Below are 17496 nucleotides of genomic sequence, written 5' to 3'. Positions count from 1 at the left end.
TATTTAGGCCCCGACACCCAGACAGAGGAGAGAGGTCCCGTAACAGAGAATCTGGCTTCATGTCAGCACAGAATCAGTCTTCATGTCATAGCAGAGAATCAGGCTTCACATCACCCACCACTGGAACAGGCCACTGTCACATATTTATGCCCAGGCCCCCAGGCAGAGGAGAGAGGTCGCGTAACAGAGAATTTGGCTTCATGTCAGCACAGAATCAGTCTTCATGTCATAGCAGAGAATCAGGCTTCACGTCACACACCACTAGAACTGGCCACTGTCACACATTTAGGCCCCGGCACCCAGACAGAGGAGAGGTTCATTCAATTTTGGGTTGCCTCGCAATATAATGGTAAAATGAAAATAAAAATAGGATTGAATGAGGAAGTGCCCTGGAGTACAATAATATATTGTTAAGGGGAGGTAGTTAATGTCTAATCTGCACAAGGGATGGACAGGTCCTGTGGGATCCATGCCTGGTTCATTTTTATGAACGTCAGCTTGTCCACATTGGCTGTAGACAGGCGGCTGCGTTTGTCTGTAATGACGCCCCCTGCCGTGCTGAATACACGTTCAGACAAAACGCTGGCCGCCGAGCAGGCCAGCACCTCCAAGGCATAAAAGGCTAGCTCTTGCCACGTGGACAATTTGGAGACCCAGAAGTTGAATGGGGCCGAACCATCAGTCAGTACGTGGAGGGGTGTGCACAGGTACTGTTCCACCATGTTAGTGAAATGTTGCCTCCTGCTAACACGTTCCGTATCAGGTGGTGGTGCAGTTAGCTGTGGCGTGGTGACAAAACTTTTCCACATCTCTGCCATGCTAACCCTGCCCTCAGTGGAGCTGGCCGTGACACAGCTGCGTTGGCAACCTCTTGCTCCTCCTCTGCCTTCTCCTTGGGCTTCCACTGGTTCCCCTGTGACATTTGGGAATGCTCTCAGTAGCGCGTCTACCAACGTGCGCTTGTACTCGCGCATCTTCCTATCACGCTCCAGTGTAGGAAGTAAGGTGGGCACATTGTCTTTGTACCGGGGATCCAGCAGGGTGGCAACCCAGTAGTCCGCACACGTTAAAATGTGGGCAACTCTGCTGTCATTGCGCAGGCACTGCAGCATGTAGTCGCTCATGTGTGCCAGGTGGCCAGAGGTAAGGACAAGCTGTCCTCTGTGGGAGGCGTATCGTCATCGTCCTGTGTTTCCCCCCAGCCACGCACCAGTGATGGGCCTGAGCTGCTTTGGGTGCCACCCCGCTGTGAACATGCTTCATCCTCATCCTCCTCCACCTCCTCCTCATCCTCGTCCTCCTCGTCCTCCAGTAGTGGGCCCTGTCTGGCCACATTTGTACCTGGCCTCTGCTGTTGCAAAAACCTCCCTCTGAGTCACTTCGAAGAGACTGGCCTGAAAGTGCTAAAAATGACCCCTCTTCCTCCTGGGCCACCTCCTCTTCCATCATCGCCCTAAGTGTTTTCTCAAGGAGACATAGAAGTGGTATTGTAACGCTGATAACGGCGTCATCGCCACTGGCCATGTTGGTGGAGTACTCGAAACAGCGCAACAGGGCACACAGGTCTCGCATGGAGGTTCAGTCATTGGTGGTGAAGTAGTGCTGTTCCGCAGTGCGACTGACCCGTGTGTGCTGAAGCTGAAACTCCACTATGGCCTGCTGCTGCTCGTACAGTCTGTCCAGCATGTGCAAGGTGGAGTTCCACCTGGTGGGCACATCGCATATGAGGCAGTGAGCGGAAAGGCCGAAGTTATGCTGTAGCGCAGACAGGCGTGCAGCAGCAGGGTGTGAACGCCGGAAGCGCGAACAGACGGCCCGCACTTTATGCAGCAGCTCTGACATGTCAGGGTAGTTGCGAATGAACTTCTGCACCACCAAATTCAGCAAATGCGCCAGGCAAGGGATGTGCGTCAAACCGGCTAGTCCCAGAGCTGCAACGAGATTTCGCCCATTATCGCACACCACCAGGCCGGGCTTGAGGCTCACCGGCAGCAACCACTCGTTGGTCTGTTGTTCTACACCCCGCCACAACTCCTGTGCGGTGTGGGGCCTGTCCCCCAAACATATGAGTTTCAGAATGGCCTGCTGACGTTTACCCCGGGCTGTGCTGAAGTTGGTGGTGAAGGTGTGTGGCTGACTGGATGAGCAGGTGGAAGAAGAGGAGGAGGAAGCTGAGTAGGAGGAGGAGGAGACAGGAGGCAAAGAATGTTGCCCTGCGATCCTTGGCGGCGGAAGGACGTGCGCCAAACAGCTCTCCGCCTGGGGCCCAGCCGCCACTACATTTACCCAGTGTGCAGTTAGGGAGATATAGCGTCCCTGGCCGTGCTTACTGGTCCACGTATCTGTGGTTAGGTGGACCTTGCCTCAGATGGCGTTGCGCAGTGCACACTTGATTTTATTGGACACTTGGTTGTGCAGGGAAGGCACGGCTCTCTTGGAGAAGTAGTGCCGGCTGGGAACAACATACTGTGGGACAGCAAGCGACATGAGCTGTTTGAAGCTGTCTGTGTCCACCAGCCTAAATGACAGCATTTCATAGGCCAGTAGTTTAGAAATGCTGGCATTCAGGGCCAGGGATCGAGGGTGGCTAGGTGGGAATTTATGCTTTCTCTCAAATGTTTGTAAGATGGAGAGCTGAACGCTGCCGTGTGACATGGTTGAGATGCTTGGTGACGCAGGTGGTGGTGTTGGTGGTACATCCCATGTTTGCTGGGCGGCAGGTGCCAACGTTCCTTCAGAGTCGGAGGAAGAGGCCGAGGCGGCGGCAGCAGCAGAAGAGGCCGAGGCGGCAGCAGCAGAAGAGGTAGCAGGGGGAGCCTGAGTGACTTCTTTGTTTTTAAGGTGTTTACTCCACTGCAGTTCATGCTTTGCAGGTGCCTGGTCATGCAGGTTGTGCTAAGGTTCAGAACGTTAATGCCTCGCTTCAGGATCTGATGGCACAGCGTGCAAACCACTCGGGTCTTGTCTTAAGCACATTGTTTAAAGAAGTGCCATGCCAGGGAACTCCTTGAAGCTGCCTTTGGGGTGCTCGGTACCAGATGGCGGCGGTCAGTAGCAGGCGGAGTCTCTTGGCGGCGGGTGTTCTGATTTTGCCCACTGCTTCCTCTTTGTCTTTTGCTACGCTGTTGGCTCGGTCTCACCACTGCCTTTTCCTTCGAACTGTGAAAGTCAGTGGCACAACCTTCATTCCATGTGGGGTCTAGGACCTCATCGTCCCCTGCATCGTCTTCCACCCAGTCTTGATCCCTGACCTCCTGTTCAGTCTGCACACTGCAGAAAGACGCAGCAGTTGGCACCTGTGTTTCGTCATCATCAGAGACGTGCTGAGGTGGTATTCCCATGTCCTCATCATCAGGAAACATAAGTGGTTGTGCGTTAGTGCATTCTATCTCTTCCACCCCTGGGGAAGCGCTAGGTGGATGCCCTTGGGAAACCCTGGCAGCAGAGTCTTCAAACAGCATAAGAGACTGCTGCATAACTTGAGGCTCAGACAGTTTCCCTGATATGCATGGGGGTGATGTGACAGACTGATGGGCTTGGTTTTCATGCGCCATCTGTGCGCTTTCTGCAGAAGACTGGGTGGGAGATAATGTGAACGTGCTGGATGCACTGTCGGCCACCCAATTGACTAATGCCTGTACCTGCTCAGGCCTTACCATCCTTAGAACGGCATTGGGCCCCACCAAATATCCCTGTAAATTCTGGCGGCTACTGGGACCTGAGGTAGTTGGTACACTAGGACGTGTGGCTGTGGCAGAACGGCCACGTCCTCTCCCAGCACCAGAGGGTCCACTAACACCACCACGACCATGTCCACGTCCGCGTCCCTTACTAGTTGTTTTCCTCATTGTTACCGTTCACCACAATAAGAAAAATATTATTCGGGCCAATGTATTGAATTAAAATTCAGGCCTTTTTTTACAGACACCTAACACTGTCTGGCTATCTATTTAGGTACCGTATTACACTAATACAGTCACACAAGTAATGACAGATTTGGTTGAATATAAATGTGAGGCCTATTTTTTACGTGCTGTGTGACAGATATACCTTTATTTGCAGAATTAGACTTGTATCTGCACTGTAGCGTGTGTGTTAAGTTTTTCAGAATGACACTATCAGCACCTTCAATCTAAGATATCCTTTTTGGGATAGATTTAAAGTAGGCCTGATATAGTAGAAACTAATAATTTTGAGAATGGCAAATTTGGGAATAGTTTTTCAACCCTGAACAAAAACTGTGCTTTTACGGTCACTAAATATAACTTGACCAGCTAAAACTGTACTGATTTGGAGGAATAGAAATGTCAGGCCTATTTTTTACGCGCTGTGTGACAGATATACCTTTAATCACAGAATTAGACTTGTATCTGCACTGTAGCGTGTGTGTTAAGTTTTTCAGAATGACACTATCAGCACCTTCAATCTAAGATATCCTTTTTGGGATAGATTTAAAGTAGGCCTGATATAGCAGAAACTACTAATTTTGAGAATGGCAAATTTGGGAATAGTTTTTCAACCCAGAACAAAAACTGTGCTTTTACGGTCACTAAATATAACTTGACCAGCTAAAACTGTACTGATTTGGAGGAATAGAAATGTCAGGCCTATTTTTTAAGCGCTGGGTGACAGGCTCAACTTGCCCCTGATGTAGTATATGGCCAAAAAATAACCACATTATTGATGATTAAATGCACTTGGGTGACACAGGCTCAGCCTGCACCTGATGTAGTATATGGACAAAAAATAACCACACTATTGATGGTTAAATGCACTTGGGTGACACAGGCTCAGCCTGCACCTGATGTAGGATTATAGCAAAAAATAACTACACTATTGATGGTTAAATGCACTTGGTGGTAGCTTGTGCTGGCGCACCACAAGCCACAAAATGGCCGCAGATCACCCCAGAAAAAAGTGATATAAAAACGCTCTGGGCAGCCTAAAAAAAGTGAGCAATTCAATATCAGCACTTCAATGATCCACAGCTGGAGATCGATCACTGAATTAAGTCTTTTGGAAGAGTTAATCTGCCTAATCTCGCCCTAACGTCGCAACAGCAACCTCTCCCTACGCTTGTATCAGCAGAGTGACGTGCAGCGCTACGTGACCCAAGCTTATATAGAGGCTGGGTCACATGCTGCACTGGCCAATCACAGCCATGCCAATAGTAGGCAAGGCTGTGATGGCCTCTTGGGGCAAGTAGTATGACGCTTGTTGATTGGCTGCTTTGCAGCCTTTCAAAAAGCGCCAAGAAAGCGCCGAACACCGAACCCGAACCCGGACTTTTACGAAAATGTTCGGGTTCGGGTCCGTGTCACGGACACCCCAAAATTCGGTACGAACCCGAACTATACAGTTCGGGTTCGCTCATCCCTACCCATAGGCAACCAGCGCCTTACATGTACAGCACCGTGAGCCTTGACTTAAGGACCAGCGCTGTACTTGTAAGGTGCTCTGATCAGGGTAGAGACCCAGCTATTACAGACATCCTGGCCCCTGCTGAATACACCGGCATCAGTGCATACACTGATGACGGCGTATTAACCCCTTGTATGCTGCGGTCAACTCTGACCGTGGTATGCATGAAGTTTGCAGAGGGTACAAACACCCTCCCCCACCCCATCGGGTCCCTACGCTGCAGAGACGGGGACTTGATGGCTGGAACGGTAGCCCGATGGCTTACAAAGGCATCAGGCTTGTTTTCTAAAGAAGTCTATGGGAACCAGCCCCCAGGCTGACACAATGTATTGTAATGCATTGTAGAGGGGATCAGACCACAAAAAGTGGAAGTCACATAGTGGGGCAAAAATAAAAGGTAAAAAAAAGTGGAAAAAAGTGTTTTTACATAATAAAAAAAAATATATGTAAAGTTAAAAAAATGCCCCTTTCCCATAAAAAACACATATAAAATTGTAAAAAATAGAAAAATAGGAAATTAGGTATTGCCACATCTGTAACAACTCACTTTTTAAGAATATCACATGATCTACCCTGTCAGGTGAATGCCATGAAAAAAATAATATATAAACTGTGCCAAAACAGCCATTTTTGGTCACCTTGCCTCACAAAAAGTGTAATACCAAGCGTTAAAAAATTTACCCCAAAATGGGGTCATTTATGGGTTGCCCCACAAAGTGACTTACTGAACTGTTCCTTAAAAAAGTGGGTAAAATTTTAATAATTGCCTCTAAAATTCTAAGCCTTCTAACGTCCTAAAAAAAATAATTGACATTTACAAAATGATACAAACAAAAGGTAGACATTTTTTTTTTTTATTCCATTTTATTTTGTTTTCTTCATAATAAAAAACCAATACCGCGTAGCCACTATAAAACAATAGTCAACTATCCTATAACATACCACAAAATCCTACAAAGATTATAAATAGGACTGTAAATTCACAATTACTACACACAATAAGACTATAACCTCCCACCCCTTCCCCCCCCCAATTGGCTGTCATCACTCCAACTCTAATAAGAACTGACATAATTACCCTAGTAAATATGTCTGAATAGTCTCTATTTCCTTTCCATATCCTCATAAACTTTAATTTGTTGAAGGTACAGGATCCATTAATTTAACGAAGGTGGGGAGACAGAACCCCAATATCTGACTAAAATAACTTTTGCCACCCTCAGACCCCTCATCCAGTTCTGTCTGACCCGGGCCAGAACTTCCATAACTAGAGCATAATCTCCCAACAATACTGTCACTATCCCAGGGCTATATGTCGAAGAGGACTCCCTATACAGTTCGGGTTCGCTCATCACTATGAGAGACCCAAATTAAAAGAAGATCTTTTTTTGATGTAAAAAAAAGATTAGCTGCAGCTAACATTAAGTATTCAATGCTATATCAAATGCCAAATTGAGGGTGGTGCACAATGATTCGGTCCGTTTTTTTTTCTACACAGGCGGATGTTGTTCAATGGCTGGACTCGGTGGGGCTATAAAGAAAATATGGGTGTGGGGAGGAGGGAGGCTAAGGGGGGAAGTGGCTTGGGGGAGGTTTGGTGGATTGAAAGAGGTTGATGGGTAATGTGCTTTTCCTTATCAACCATGGAGGTTTTTTTTGGGGGGTGGGTATAAGGGAGGGATTGGCTGTCGTCACTCGCTTTTTAGGTCTATGTGTCTTTCTCCTAGATGGGGGATCGGGATTGTCATTTATTCACTGCCTATGCCACGTAATATTCTATTCTGGAATGTGAGAGGGTTGGGAGACAGGGTGAAGAGGACAGTGGTGTTTGATCTTGTGGCCCGTCATTTGCCGGCAATCGTGGTATTATTAGAAACCCATGCAACAGTAGACAGGCTCTATACATTGAAAAGAAAATGGGCTTATTTTGAATATCATGCTTACTTCTGCTCTTATGCAAGAGGGGTTAGTGTATATATTCACGGTGGGATGGAATTTCTACCGGTAGATAACATGATTGATAAAGAAGGGAGATTTGTCTTCTTGCATGGGTATTGGAAAGGGCAGGAGATTATATTGGCATTCATCTATATTCCTCCACCATATAAGTCAACTGTCTTTTCCCTATTATCTAAATACCTAGCCACAAAAAATCCTTGTCCATTATTAATAGCCGGAGATTTTAACTCTGTTCCTGATCCTGAGTTGGATCGTTTTTCTACCTCTTCTGGGCAAGGTCGGACTGGATCTCCTTTGAGTTCTGTTTGCCAGGAGCTGGTGCTGGTTGATATCTGGCGCCACCTCTATGGAAACAAGATAATTTTCTCTTGTTGTAGCCAGTCCTATTGGTCAATGTCCGAGTGTTGATCTGGCTTTTGCAAGTCGTGATTTGAGTCATCAAATTGTGAAAATGAAGTACGAACCTCATGGAAACTCAGATCACTCTCCAGTCCTGATTTCGTTCAGAGAGGTGGACTTTCCAGCCCCAGGTAGAACCTTTAAATTGAATTCGCACTGGTTTGATGTGACAGGGGAGCAAGGTCAGATAGACCAGGATATACAGGAATTCTGGGGCTTCAATGTAGGGTCGACACATATTCATTATGTGTGGGATTTATTGAAGGCCCATATAAGGGGCATATATTTTACTAAAATTAACCGGTATAGACATGAACTTCGTCAAAGAGAACAACACCTGACAGAGACAATTAGGAGATTACAGGGTGTATTGGTTGCTCACCACAATGAGCAACTTATAACCAAGTTAAAAGAGGCCAATTCACAGCTTAAGATACTCTTATATAGCATAGCCCAACATAAGCTTCTCTTCCAGGGTCAAAATCGCCTCTGTGAATCGGGCAAAACAGGTAAGTTCTTGGCACGGTTGGTTGCTAATCAGAGAGAGGCTACTAGTCTAAGTGAGATTAGGAATTCAAAAGGTAATAGGGTGAGATCCCAAGAGATGGTTAGGGAGGAATTTGTGAAATACTACTCTTCGCTTTATCAGTCTGACATTATGCTTAGTCGGGATGATATGGACCAATACTTACAACAACTAGGGCTTCCCTAGTTAGATCTACAGGATAGGGAAATGTTGGATCGGCCTATTTGTTTGGAGGAGTTGCGATCGATACTTCCATTGCTGAACTATAATTCATCCCCTGGTCCTGATGGTTTGCCGTTTGAACTCTATAGGTACCATGCTAAATCGCTCCTTCCAATTTTTTTGCGGGTCTTGAATGAATCCTGTGTATCTGGCTCTTTGCCTCCATCATTCAGAGAGGCAGTGATTACCTTGGTGTTGAAAAAGGATAAAGATAGATGCGATATGGGATCATATAGACCCATATCGCTCTTAAATACAGATTACAAGATCTTTGCAAAAATATTGGCTAATCGCTTGAAAAGGGCCTCTCTGGTACATTCCAATCAGACGGGATTCATTCCGGGTCGACAAATACAGCTGAGTCTCTATAGGGTGTATTTGAATCTTTCTGTTGGGGGTAGTATAGACCACTCCATCCTGTCCTTAGATGCCGCAAAGGCGTTTGACAGGATGGAGTGGTCTTTTTTGTGGTCTACTATGTCTCATTTTGGATTGGGGACTGTATTCATAGAAATGACCCAAATGTTATATGAACAGTCGTCAGTACGTATTAATATTAACGGCATTGGTTCTTCCCCCATTATGATGCAGCGAGGGATGAGACAGGCATGCCCTCTTTCTCCCCTTCTTTTTGCTCTATTCATTGAACCATTGGCCTGTAAGATCCGTTCAGATAACAGCATAGACAGCTTTGGGGTGGCAGGAGTGGGCGATAAAATAAGCCTCTACGCCGATGATGTTATTTTGTTTTTGGACCAGGGATGAAAAATCCTCCCTTATGTGATGGCAGTAATAGAGGACTTTGGTAGATTTTCGGGCTATCTGATCAATTGGTCCAAGTCATCGCTCCTCCTGCTGAACCGCAAGGCCATAGATGTGGGGAGTGAAGTCCGGGTCCTTGCTCCCAATAAAACCCTAGACTATTTGGGGGTTAAGATTGGGGTTCCTATAAAGAGGTTTTATGAGCTTAATTTAGTCCCGGTTTTGAATAAAGTTAAGTCTAAAATATGCGCTTGGCAGAAATTGATATTGGCACAGACGGATCGAATAGCGCTAATCAAGATGATTATCCTGCCTATTGTGATGTAACCGATGTGAGCCTCCCCTGTTTGGATCGATGATATCTTTTTTTATAGACTGGAGACTCTTATTAACGATCTAATATGGGGAAGGAAGAGGGTGAGGATAAAACAAAGATATTTATGGCTGTCGGAATCAGATGGTGGGCTATCATTTCCTTTCTTTTAAGGATATTATTTATGTGCACAGGTTCAGCGTTGTTGTAATTTTAAAGAGAGTGTATTAGCACAATATTTGTCGCAGGTTATGGAAAAACCAATAGAGAATATTTTTACATGTTTGGAATCTGGTTATTTGGGGGTGAGGAAGTCCCTATTGATTCCTTGGACCCTACAAATGGTTTGGAATAAGCTTAAGAGGATTTTGAAAGTCTCCTACTCTTTTGCTTTCACCCCTTTGTGGGAGAACAGGAATCTGATGGAATTCTTCAAAATCACAGACTTTGTTTATTGGCTACGTAGGGGGGTGGTTAATGTGTGTCATCTTTTTGTGTGTGGACACTTTAAATCCTTTTCGGGCTATAATTTCACTGATAGTACATTATTAGATGTGTTTATGTATTCACGTTTAAAACATGTGTATGAGGCTTCTAGGAATAAAGGTTATATTTGTCCACGGGAGAATGTATTTTTTGATTATTGTTATGCCCAGACAGATGAGAGGGTTAAGGTAGCTAGTTTATACAGTAAACTTCGAACAGCACTGGCAACTGTAACTCTATTTAAAAGCGCAAGTAAGTGGGAGCAAGAGCTGCATTGCCCACCATTACAATGGTCTAGTATATATAGGAACGTAAGAAAGGCTACAATTTCTAATGCCCATAGATTAATTCAATTTAAGATCCTCCATCGGTTGTACTATACGCCAAAAATCCAAGCAAAATTTCCCCAAAATAAAGGCCGAGACTGTTGCCGCCCTAAATGTGGATATGTGAACGCGGATTTCAGGCATTTACTTTGGTAATGTAGTAAAATAAAAAGGTATTGTTTTTGTAGCCCTACAAAAGGAGTCCTCTTCGACATATAGCGCTGGGATGGTGACAGTATTGTTGGGAGATTATGCTCTAGTTATGGAAGTTCTGGCCCGGGTCAGACAGAACTGGATGAGGGGTCTGAGGGTGGCAAAAGTTATTTTAGTCAGATATTGGGGTTCTGTCTCCCCACCTTCGTTAAATTAATGGATCCTGTACCTTCAACAAATTAAAGTTTATGAGGATATGGAAAGGAAATAGAGACTATTCAGACATAGTTACTAGGGTAATTATGTCAGTTCTTATTAGAGTTGGAGTGATGACAGCCAATTGGGGGGGGGAAGGGGTGGGAGGTTATAGTCTTATTGTGTGTAGTAATTGTGAATTTACAGTCCTATTTATAATCTTTGTAGGATTTTGTGGTATGTTATAGGATAGTTGACTATTGTTTTATAGTGGCTACGCGGTATTGGTTTTGTATTATGAAGAAAACAAAATAAAATGGAATAAAAAAAAAAAATGTCTACCTTTTGTTTGTATCATTTTGTAAATGTCAATTATTTTTTTTAGGACGTTGGAAGGCTTAGAATTTTAGAAGCAATTATTAAAATTTTACCCACTTTTTTAAAGAACAGTTCAGTAAGTCACTTTGTGGGGCAACCCATAAATGACCCCATTTTGGGGTAAATTTTTTAACGCTTGGTATTACACTTTTTGTGAGGCAAGGTGACCAAAAATGGCTGTTTTGGCACAGTTTATATATTATTTTTTTCATGGCATTCACCTGACAGGGTAGATCATGTGATATTCTTAAAAAGTGAGTTGTTACAGAAGTGGCAATACCTAATTTCCTATTTTTCTATTTTTTACAATTTTATATGTGTTTTTTATGGGAAAGGGGCATTTTTTTAACTTTACATATATTTTTTTTTATTATGTAAAAACACTTTTTTTTACCTTTTATTTTTGCCCCACTATGTGACTTCCACTTTTTGTGGTCTAATCCCCTCTACAATGCATTACAATACATTGTGTCAGCCTGGGGGCTGGTTCCCATAGACTTCTTTAGAAAACAAGCCTGATGCCTTTGTAAGCCATCGGGCTACCGTTCCAGCCATCAAGTCCCCGTCTCTGCAGCGTAGGGACCCGATGGGGTGGGGGAGGGTGTTTGTACCTTCTGCAAACCTCATGCATACCACGGTCAGAGTTGACCGCAGCATACAAGGGGTTAATACGCCGTCATCAGTGTATGCACTGATGCCGGTGTATTCAGCAGGGGCCAGGATGTCAGTAATAGCTGGGTCTCTACCCTGATCAGAGCACCTTACATGTACAGCTCTGGTCCTTAAGTCAAGGCTCACGGTGCTGTACATGTAAGGCGCTGGTTGCCTATGGGTAGGGATGAGCGAACCCGAACTGTATAGTTCGGGTTCGTACCGAATTTTGGGGTGTCCGTGACACGGACCCGAACCCGAACATTTTCGTAAAAGTCTGGGTTCGGGTTCGGTGTTCGGCGCTTTCTTGGCGCTTTTTGAAAGGCTGCAAAGCAGCCAATCAACAAGCGTCATACTACTTGCCCCAAGAGGCCATCACAGCCTTGCCTACTATTGGCATGGCTGTGATTGGCCAGTGCAGCATGTGACCCAGCCTCTATATAAGCTTGGGTCACATAGCGCTGCACGTCGCTCTGCTGATTCAAGCGTAGGGAGAGGTTGCAGCTGCGACGTTAGGGCGAGATTAGGCAGATTAACTCCTCCAAAAGACTTCATTCAGTGATCGATCTCCAGCTGTGGGTCATTGAAGTGCTGATATTCAATTGCTCACTTTTTTTAGGCTGCTCAGAGCGTTTTTATATCACTTTTTTCTGGGGTGATCGGCGGCCATTTTGTGGCTTGTGGTGCGCCAGCACAAGCTACCACCAAGTGCATTTAACCATCAATAGTGTGGTTATTTTTTGGCCATATACTACATCAGGTGCAGGCTGAGCCTGAGTCACCCAAGTGCATTTAACCATCAATAGTGCGGTTATTTTTTGCTATATCCTACATCAGGGTCAAGCTTTCATCAAGTGCATTTTACCATCAATAGTGTGGTTATTTTTTGGCCATATACTACATCAGGTGCAGGCTGAGCCTGTGTCACCCAAGTGCATTTAACCATCAATAGTGTGGTTATTTTTTGGCCATATACTACATCAGGGGCAAGTTGAGCCTGTCACCCAGCGCCTAAAAAATAGGCCTGACATTTATATTCCTCCAGATCAGTACTGTTTTAGCTGGTCAAGTTATTTTTAGTGACCGTAAAAGCACAGTGTTTGTTCTGGGTTGAAAAACAATTCCCAAATTTTCAATTCTCAATATTAGTGGTTTCTGCTGTATCAGACCTACTTTAAATCTATCCCTAAAAGGGTATATTAGATTCAAGGTGCTGATAGGGTCATTCTGAAAAACTTAACACACACGCTACAGTGCAGATACAAGTCTAATTCTGTGATTAAACCTATACCTGTCACACAGCGCCTAAAAAATAGGCCTGACATTTATATTCCTCCAAATCAGTACTGTTTTAGCTGGTCAAGTTATTTTAGTGACCGTAAAAGCACAGTTTTTGTTCTGGGTTGAAAAACAATTCCCAAATTTGCAATTCTCAATATTAGTGGTTTCTGCTGTATCAGACCTACTTTAAATCTATCCCTAAAAGGGTATATTAGATTCAAGGCGCTGATAGGGTCATTCTGAAAAACTTAAAACACACGCTACGGTGCAGATACAAGTCTAATTCTGTGATTAAACCTATACCTGTCACACAGCGCCTAAAAAATAGGCCTGACATTTATATTCCTCAAAATCAGTACTGTTTTAGCTGGTCAAGTTATTTTTAGTGACCGTAAAAGCACAGTTTTTGTTCTGGGTTGAAAAACAATTCCCAAATTTGCCATTCTCAAAATGAGTAGTTTCTGCTATATCAAGGCTACTTTAAATCTATCCCTAAAAGGGTATATTAGATTCAAGGTGCTGATAGGGTCATTCTGAAAAACTTAAAACACACGCTACAGTGCAGATACAAGTCTAATTCTGTGATTAAACCTATACCTGTCACACAGCGCCTAAAAAATAGGCCTGACATTTATATTCCTCAAAATCAGTACTGTTTTAGCTGGTCAAGTTATTTTTAGTGACCGTAAAAGCACAGTTTTTGTTCTGGGTTGAAAAACAATTCCCAAATTTGCCATTCTCAAAATGAGTAGTTTCTGCTATATCAAGGCTACTTTAAATCTATCCCTAAAAGGGTATATTAGATTCAAGGTGCTGATAGGGTCATTCTGAAAAACTTAAAACACACGCTACAGTGCAGATACAAGTCTAATTCTGTGATTAAACCTATACCTGTCACACAGCGCCTAAAAAATAGGCCTGACATTTATATTCCTCCAAATCAGTACTGTTTTAGGTGGTCAAGTTATTTTTAGTGACCGTAAAAGCACAGTTTTTGTTCTGGGTTGAAAAACAATTCCCAAATTTGCAATTCTCAATATTAGTGGTTTCTGCTGTATCAGACCTACTTTAAATCTATCACTAAAAGGGTATATTAGATTCAAGGTGCTGACAGGGTCATTCTGAAAAACTTAAAACACACGCTACAGTGCAGATACAAGTCTAATTCTGTGATTAAACGTATACCTGTCACACAGCGCCTAAAAAATAGGCCTGACATTTATATTCCTCCAAATCAGTACTGTTTTAGCTGGTCAAGTTATTTTTAGTGACCGTAAAAGCACAGTTTTTGTTCTGGGTTGAAAAACAATTCCCAAATTTGCAATTCTCAATATTAGTGGTTTCTGCTGTATCAGACCTACTTTAAATCTATCCCTAAAAGGGTATATTAGATTCAAGGTGCTGACAGGGTCATTCTGAAAAACTTAAAACACACGCTACAGTGCAGATACAAGTCTAATTCTGTGATTAAACGTATACCTGTCACACAGCGCCTAAAAAATAGGCCTGACATTTATATTCCTCCAAATCTGTACTGTTTTAGCTGGTCAAGTTATTTTTAGTGACCGTAAAAGCACAGATTTTGTTTTGGGTTGAAAAACAATTCCCAAATTTGCCATTCTCAATATTAGTGGTTTCTGCTATATCAGGACTACTTTAAATCTATCCCTAAAAGGGTATATTAGATTCAAGGTGCTGATAGGGTCATTCTGAAAAACTTAACACACACGCTACAGTGCAGATACAAGTCTAATTCTGCGATTAAACCTATACCTGTCACACAGCGCCTAAAAAATAGGCCTGACATTTATATTAATCCAAATCAGTACTGTTTTAGCTGGTCAAGTTATTTTTAGTGACCGTAAAAGCACAGTTTTTGTTCTGGGTTGAAAAACAATTCCCAAATTTGCAATTCTCAATATTAGTGGTTTCTGCTGTATCAGACCTACTTTAAATCTATCCCTAAAAGGGTATATTAGATTCAAGGTGCTGATAGGGTCATTCTGAAAAACGTAAAAAAAAACACACACGCTACAGTGCAGATACAAGTCTAATTCTGTGATTAAACCTATACCTGTCACACAGCGCCTAAAAAATAGGCCTGACATTTATATTCCTCCAAATCAGTACTGTTTTAGCTTGTCAAGTTATTTTTAGTGACCGTAAAAGCACAGTTTTTGTTCTGGGTTGAAAAACAATTCCCAAATTTGCCATTCTCAATATTAGTGGTTTCTGCTATATCAGGCCTACTTTAAATCTATCCCTAAAAGGGTATATTAGATTCAAGGTGCTGATAGGGTCATTCTGAAAAACTTAACACACACGCAACAGTGCAGATACAAGTCTAATTCTGTGATTAAACCTATACCTGTCACACAGCGCCTAAAAAATAGGCCTCACATTTATATTCAGCTAAATCTGTCATTACTGGTTTGCCTGTATTAGTGTAATACGGTGCCTAAATAGATAGCCAGACAGTGTTAGGTGTCTGTAAAAAAAGGCCTGAATTTTAATTCAATACATTGGCCCGAATAATATTTTTCTTATTGTGGTGAACGGTAACAATGAGGAAAACATCTAGTAAGGAACGCGGACGCGGACGTGGACGTGCACATGGTCGTGGTGGTGTTAGTGGACCCTCTAGTGCTGGGAGAGGACGTGGCAGTTCTGCCACAGCCACACGTCCTAGTGTACCAACTACCTAGGTCCCAGTAGCTGCAAGAATTTACAGGGATATTTGGTGGGGCCCAATGCCGTTCTAATGATGGTAAGGCCTGAGCAGATACAGACATTAGTCAATTGGGTGGCCGACAGTGCATCCAGCACGTTCATATTATCTCCCACCCAGTCTTCTGCAGAAAGCGCACAGATGGCGCATGAAAACCAAGCCCATCAGTTTGTCACATCACCCCCATGCATATCAGGGAAACTGTCTGAGCCTCAAGTTATGCAGCAGTCTCTTATGCTGTTTGAAGACTCTGCTGCAGAGGGTTTCCCAAGGGCATCCACCTAGCCCTTCCCCAGGGGTGGAAAAGATAGAATGCACTAACGCACAACCACTTATGTTTCCTGATGATGAGGACATGGGAATACCACCTCAGCACGTCTCTGATGATGACGAAACACAGGTGCCAACTGCTGCGTCTTTCTTCAGTGTGCAGACTGAACAGGAGGTCAGGGATCAAGACTGGGTGGAAGACGATGCAGGGGACGATGAGGTCCTAGACCCCACATGGAATGAAGGTCGTGCCACTGACTTTCACAGTTCGGAGGAAGAGGCAGTGGTGAGACTGAGCAAACAGCGTAGCAAAAGACAAAGAGGGAGCAGTGGGCAAAAACAGAACACCCGCCGCCAAGAGACTCCGCCTGCTACTGAACGCCGCCATCTGGGACCGAGCACCCCAAAGGCAGCTTCAAGGAGTTCCCTGGCATGGCACTTCTTCAAACAATGTGCTGACGACAAGACCCGAGTGGTTTGCACGCTGTGCCATCAGAGCCTGAAGCAAGGCATTAACGTTCTGAACCTTAGCACAACCTGCATGACCAGACACCTGCATGCAAAGCATGAACTGCAGTGGAGTAAACACCTTAAAAACAAGAAAGTCACTCAGGCTCCCCCTGCTACCTCTTCTGCTGCTGCCTCGGCCTCTTCTGCTGCTGCCGCCGCCTCGGCCTCTTCCTCCGCCTCTGGAGGGACGTTGGCACTTGCCGCCCAGCAAACATGGGATGTACCACCAACACCACCACCTGCGTCACCAAGCATCTCAACCATGTCAGAAGGCAGCGTTCAGCTCTCCATCTCACAAACATTTGAGAGAAAGCGTAAATTCCCACCTAGCCACCCTCGATCCCTGGCCCTGAATGCCAGCATTTCTAAACTACTGGCCTATGAAATGCTGTAATTTAGGCTGGTGGACACAGACAGCTTCAAACAGCTCATGTCGCTTGCTGTCCCACAGTATGTTGTTCCCAGCCGGCACTACTTCTCCAAGAGAGCCGTGCCTTCCCTGCACAACCAAGTATCCGATAAAATCAAGTGTACACTGCGCAACGCCATCTGTGGCAAGGTCCACCTAACCACAGATACGTGGACCAGTAAGCACGGCCAGGGACGCTATATCTCCCTAACTGTAAATGTAGTGGCGGCTGGGCCCCAGGCGGAGAGCTGTTTGGCGCACGTCCTTCCGCCGCCAAGGATCGCAGGGCAACATTCTTTGCCTCCTGTCTCCTCCTCCTCCTACTCAGCTTCCTCCTCCTCTTCTTCCACCTGCTCATCCTGTCAGCCACACACCTTCACCACCAACTTTAGCACAGCCCGGGGTAAACGTCAGCAGGCCGTTCTGAAACTCATATGTTTGGGGGACAGGCCCCACACCGCACAGGAATTGTGGCGGGGTATAGAACAACAAACCGACGAGTGGTGG

The sequence above is a fragment of the Bufo bufo genome, chromosome 5, assembly GCF_905171765.1.
Source record: "Bufo bufo chromosome 5, aBufBuf1.1, whole genome shotgun sequence".
In the NCBI taxonomy this organism is placed as follows: domain Eukaryota; kingdom Metazoa; phylum Chordata; class Amphibia; order Anura; family Bufonidae; genus Bufo; species Bufo bufo.
The sequence above is the reverse complement of the archived record's forward strand: the minus strand, read 5'-3'. Positions refer to the sequence as shown.